The sequence below is a fragment of the Heterodontus francisci genome, chromosome 16 (genome assembly GCF_036365525.1).
Source record: "Heterodontus francisci isolate sHetFra1 chromosome 16, sHetFra1.hap1, whole genome shotgun sequence".
NCBI lineage: Eukaryota > Metazoa > Chordata > Chondrichthyes > Heterodontiformes > Heterodontidae > Heterodontus > Heterodontus francisci.
In genome coordinates, this window is record NC_090386.1 from 85,150,846 (window position 1) to 85,156,845 (window position 6,000).

The window sequence follows — 6,000 nt, forward strand, 5'->3', positions numbered from 1 at the left end:
AGGATGTAAATGCATTGGAAGCATTTCAGAAAAGGTTTACGAGACTAATACTTGGGGCTGAATTTTACCAGCCCTTCGACGTCAGGGGTCGTAGGGGGTGGGGCCTGTAAAATACTTGCAGGAGAGGCCCACCACGACCCCCGATGCTGAGAATGCCCCGCCGCATCTTACCGGTGGCGGCGAGGCCTCGGTGCTGCACCCCCGCCGTTGGGCGGTGAGGCCTTCATTTATATATTTAAATAAATTAAAACAAGATGCTAATTACCTTACCTGCTCCCGGCAGCCATCCCACGGCGATATTACAGGCGCTGTCCACAACTCACGCGCCTTTGGAACTCCTTTCGGAGTTCCGAGGCGAGACACTGGTGGGGAGGGGGGAGGACTGAAATTATCAGGGCAGGAATGGGGGAAGAGTGTGGAAAACTATTCCTATTGGTTCCCGGGATGGTGGGAAGGGGTTGAGGGTCAAAGGTGCTGATGTTCGGGGTGGGGGGGGGCTGGTGGGGGGAAGATCAGAATATCAAAAAGTGTTTTTTTGGGGGATAGGTCAATTTATTAATTGAGTACCCAGTGGCGGGGGTGGGGGAGTGTGGGAGAGGGGATTCAAAGTTAAATTAAACTTTTATTGAAATTTTTATTGAAGCGAGACCTTTGAAACTATAACTGTAACTGAGGGCTTGAAGCCCTTTAAAAATGGCGCTTGCGCCTGCGCAGTGTTGCCAGACACTGTTGCCTGGGAAGCAGCAGCCGCCCCCACTACGTCATCGGGGGCCGTTCCGCCCCCTCCATTTAAATGAGCCCCCGTGCATAATTTTGCGGGCGCTCAGGAATGGCACATCCACACGAGATGCACGTTGCCATCAGAGTGCACCGCTGCCAACTGCAGTGCCCTCGTAAAATGCAGCCCCAAGAATGGGCAGTTGGCTTATGAGAAAAGGTTGGACAGGCTAGGTTTGTATCAGCTGGAGTTTGGCAGAGTAAGAGACGACTTGATTGAAACATATAAGATCCTGAGGGGTCTTGACAGGGTGGATGTGGAAAGGATGTTTCCCCTTGTGGGAGAATCTAGAACTAGGGGTCACTATTTAAAAATAAGCAGTCACCCATTTAAGACAGAGATGAGGAGAAATGTTTTTCTCTAAGACGGTCCTGAGTCTTTGGAATTCTCTTCTTCAAAAGGCAGTGGAAGCAGAAAGTTTAAATATTTTTTAAGGCAGAGGTAGATAGATTCATGATAAGCAAGGGGGTGAAAGGTTATTGGGAGCAGGTGGGAATGTGGAGTCGAGGTGACAATCAGATCAGCCTTGATCTTATTGAATGGTGGAGCAGGTTTGAGGGGCCGAGTGGCCTACTCCTGCTCTTTGTTCCTATTCTTGTATGTTTGTATGTCTGCTTATTTCTCAGCAATAATCAAGCCTCAGGAAGTTTAAGGGAACTACCTGTTCTTTTAGGAAGAAGAAATACTGCTAGTTGCTATGTTGGAATCACTGAGTGACTATCATGTGACAAGCCCCTCTTCATCTGTGGTTTTAAGCTTGTGTTTCTCTGCAGCCGAAGGAGAAGCTTCCGGACTGTGACAAGTGCAGAACCAAAGTTTTGAGTCCCTCTCTCTCTACATTTCAGCTTACATGCTTCGAACTCTGCTTGTTGACTGACCACTTTTGCATACTCCCTCTACAATCAGAAATCCCATTGGAGCAAATCGTCTGCATCACTGTCTCCAAGAGACCCACTGAACCAGTCATCTCCCTCTTCAAACTAAAAGCCTCAGGACCACTGAAGTCAGCTGGAAGCCAGCCGAATCACCAAACCCCACAGTCCCTTTTATCTATGGACTCTAACTCAACCAATCTACCTTTCCCCACTCTGTAACCTATTTGTCTGTGTGTGTGTGAGTGAAAGTTGGTGTGTAATTTATTGTTTTCAGTAGTTTGGTTTAGATACAATAAAGTTAACCTCTTTCTTTGTTAAACACAAAAAAACCTGTCGGATTGGTTCTTGTTATGATTATAGTATGCAAGCAATTGGCCAGTACATTCACATTAAAAAAGAATTAAACCTGCTGTGGTCAAACAGGGAGTGGGAAAAATGGGAAGCCCTTTGACCTCCCCTCACCTGACCGTAACAAGTTCCTTTATACTTTAAGCCATATATCCAAATTTACAGATGATGCTAAGTTAGGCGGCACAGTAAGTAGTGTAAATGGCAGCATGAAGTTGCAAGGGGACATTGATAGATCACAGAATGAAAGAATCACAGAATTGTTACAGCACAGAAGGAGGCCATTCTGCCCATCGTGTCTGCACCTGCTCTCCGAAAGAGCAATTTACCTCGTGCAATCCTCCTCCTACTCCTCATAGCCCTGCACATTCTTCCTTTTCAGATAACAATCCAATTCTCTCTTGAATGCCTCGATTGAAACTGCCTCAGCACACTCACAGGTAGTGCATTCCAGATCCTAAACACTCAGTGCATGAAGAAGTTTTTCCTTATGTCGCCATTGCTTCTTCTGCCAAGATTAAGTGAGTGGACAAAATCGAGGCAGGTGAAGTTCAAAGTGAGGAACTGTGAAGCCATCCACTTTGGACTTAGGAAAGCTAGATCACGGCATTTTCTAAATGGTAAGAAGCTCAGAGCTGTGGGGCAGCAGAGGGTTTTAGAGATCCTTATGTAGAAATCACTAAAAGCGAGTGGACAGGTATAACAAATAATTACAAAGCCTATTGGAATGTGAGCCTTTACCACAAGGAGGCTGGAATACAAAGGGGTGGAAGTTAGGTTACTGTTATATAAAGTTCTGGTTAGGCCACACCTCGAGTACTGTTATCATTTGTGGCTGCCACACATTAGGAAGGATGCATTGGCCTTGGAGAGGGTGTAGTGCCAATTCACCAGAATTATACTGGGGCTAAAAGGTTTAAATTTTGAGAACAAGTTGCTTGGCCTAGATTTGCATTCCCTTGAGTGTGCAAGATTAAGGGGCAATCGAATTGAGGTGTTTAAGATGATTAAAGGAGTTGATAGAGTAGAGAGAAATTATTTCCTCTGGCAGGGGAGTCCAGAACAAGGGGGCAAACCTTAAAATTAGAGCTAAGCCATTTAGGAGTGGTGTCAGGAAGCTCACCTTCACACATTGAAGACATTGTGGCTAAGTCACTTGAAAATTTCAAAGCTGAAATCGATAGATTTTGGTTAAGGAAGAGTATAAGGCGACATGGAACCAAGGTAGCTAAATGAAGTTGTGCTACAGATCAATCAAGATCTAACTGAATGATGGAACAGGCTCGAGGGGCTGAATGGCTTACTCCTGGTCCTACGTTTACACTGTTTTGGTTGAAAGTGGTGGGATTATCTGAAAAATGTTTCAGGTCCATTGTATATGTTAGTCTCAAATTGTGTGGTTAATGAAATAACTTTAAAACAACAACCAAAAGATCTTTCATAGGCATGGAAGTGGGGAAGTTGCATGGTGGGGGTGGGGGGGGGTGGGGGGTTGCTAGTGGTAATGGTTGTGGCTGGGCAGTTAATCGATTTATAAAGTGGTCCATGTCACAGTCTCCAAATTCTTAATGGACCTGTGGACCTGTCCCCTTTAAATCCAGCTCAGCTGCAGCCAAGAAGAGATGCAATTCACATAATCTGCCAAAAACCACAGGATTGTAGGGTTATAGAATCCAACTATTGAATATCAGCAAGTAAAATATCAGGCTGGCATTTTTATCTGTTGCACCAGCCTCTCCAAGGTTGACAGTTGTGGTACATTATGAGCAATTTGAGCTTAAACTCACACAATTTAAAAACCATGTTGTGACCACCCAAAATAATTATACAGGAAAACCTTACATCAGGGAGAAAAGTCTTTTTTTGAATTAGTCTGAGTGGGTCTCGCCCCATCAATGAAAGAAGGCAGTTTTAAATGGCTGTGTTACCCAATCCCTAAATTGAATTTTAATCTTTGGAATGCAAATTGACTGCATCCTTACTCACTGTAATTGTTTCACTCATTTACCAGACAATTCACAGCCCTTTTCCCAGAACATTTCATTGCAAATAATATAGTCCGATAGTTAAGGAGGTGCGATAATGAAAAAAATGCCTACAGAGACCATGTAATTATTCACTATGTGATACTATTAATTGACAACTATAATTTACTTATGCTTTCACCCTCTTCCTCAGTAACTTGCCACTTGGAAAGCAAAAAAAATTAGCTGAAATGTTAGGGTGATATATGTAAGCCAATTAAAAATACAGGCATAACACAAGACGAATGGCTGCATCCCTATCTTTAATATAGATAAAAGATTTCACAAGCATTATTCAGTTCAAACAATTTAGTAGAATAATACCCTCCTAATAAATGATTAGAAATCTTCTGAATATGTAAACACAGACCCTAATCTCCAGGTTCAGGAAAATGCTACACTTTATCACGTCAACAAAGGAAAAGCAAAACCTTCCACTCAAATAGGCTTGTCTAATGGAAGACAGCAAATAGACCATTAAAGATTGCTTCTAAATTTCAAGTCCTTTCAAAATTACAACCGATTTTGAGTGGTTCAGCAGCTTATGTTAGGTAAATTGATCTACCTTAAGATTCACTACTCAATGAATTAGAAAACCTTGTATCATAGAAAATAGAAACAGGAGCAGGCCAATCAGCCCCTCAAGCCCATTAAGCCAGTTAATTAGATCACGGCTGACCTCAACCTTAACTCCTATTTCTCAATTCTCCGAACACAAGGGAATACAATCCAAGTTTATGCAACCTAGCCTCATAATTTAACCCTTTTATTCCCGGCATAGGTTTGGTAGATCTGTACTGTACCATTTCCAGGGCCAATATATCCTTTCTGAGGTAGAGTGCCTAGAACTGAATGCAATACTCCAGATGGATGTCAGACCAAAACAGTTGGGAATCTGTCGATCTGGCTCTGTAAGTAGTAGTCTCATCTCTGGACCAAAGATTTTGATTTCAAGTCCCTCTCCAGGGCAAGAGCACATAGGAGACAACACTGCAACCTTGTACTCCCAGTGGAGAGCGGTGCTGTCATGAGAGTGGTTTGGAGATAGGGCCAACATAAACACCCCAGATCTCCAACCTCATTTCCAGAGGGATCATGAAATTAACCCTTTAATCTTTGTAGCACTTCAGTGCAGTAATGGAGGAATGCTTTCCCATCTGCCATTTCAGGTGAACAAACCCATGGCATTATTGGAAGAAGAGCAAACAGTTTTCCTGGTGCCCTGGGTAAGCTCCTACCTCAACCAAGACCATCAGAATGGGTTAACTGATCATTCATCTTATTTTCTGTTTGTGCAACCTTATGTGTGCAAAATGTGTGACTACACTTCGAAGTAATATACACAATTTGCAAAACACTTTCTGGAATGTCTAAGAGATATGGTAAGGCATAAGATAAACACAGGTCCTCTTTTGGTGAGTTTCCAGGTTGAGTCACTGGATTAATGCACTATGTACTATGAGGTAAGGAAGGTCCCAAGTTTGGCCTCCACTCTGTGTCCAGGTAGCTAATTTCCACCAGGACAACAGACAGTATGCTGCAACTGGTCTCTGTGTTCCTAGGTGAGAGAAGGGTAAAATATTAGCCATGGTTCCTGTTGCTAATCGCTAACCAATGACTCCAGCTAAAAGATCTGTGTGTGTGGGCATAGGATAAGAAGGAATTGGCTGAAATATGGTTCCTCAATTATCTTACCATGGGGCTGTCCATGGCTGTGAAAACACACCCCAGCTGTGTCAGGACCTTCAGAATGGAGCTGGAAAAATATAAATCTTGTATTTAAGGGGTCATATTTTCTATGTTCATGAAGAAGCCATGGGGTCAGTTTTGGTCTCTGAGTAGGAGGTGAACTAGCAGGTGAGAGCAACAGCTGCCTGGGATAGTCATGTCATCAACAGAAGGTCCAAGGGGAGCTTAAAAGAGCAGAAGTGACAGTCAGTTGGGAATGAGACCTCCAAATGAAGGCTTTAGCAGA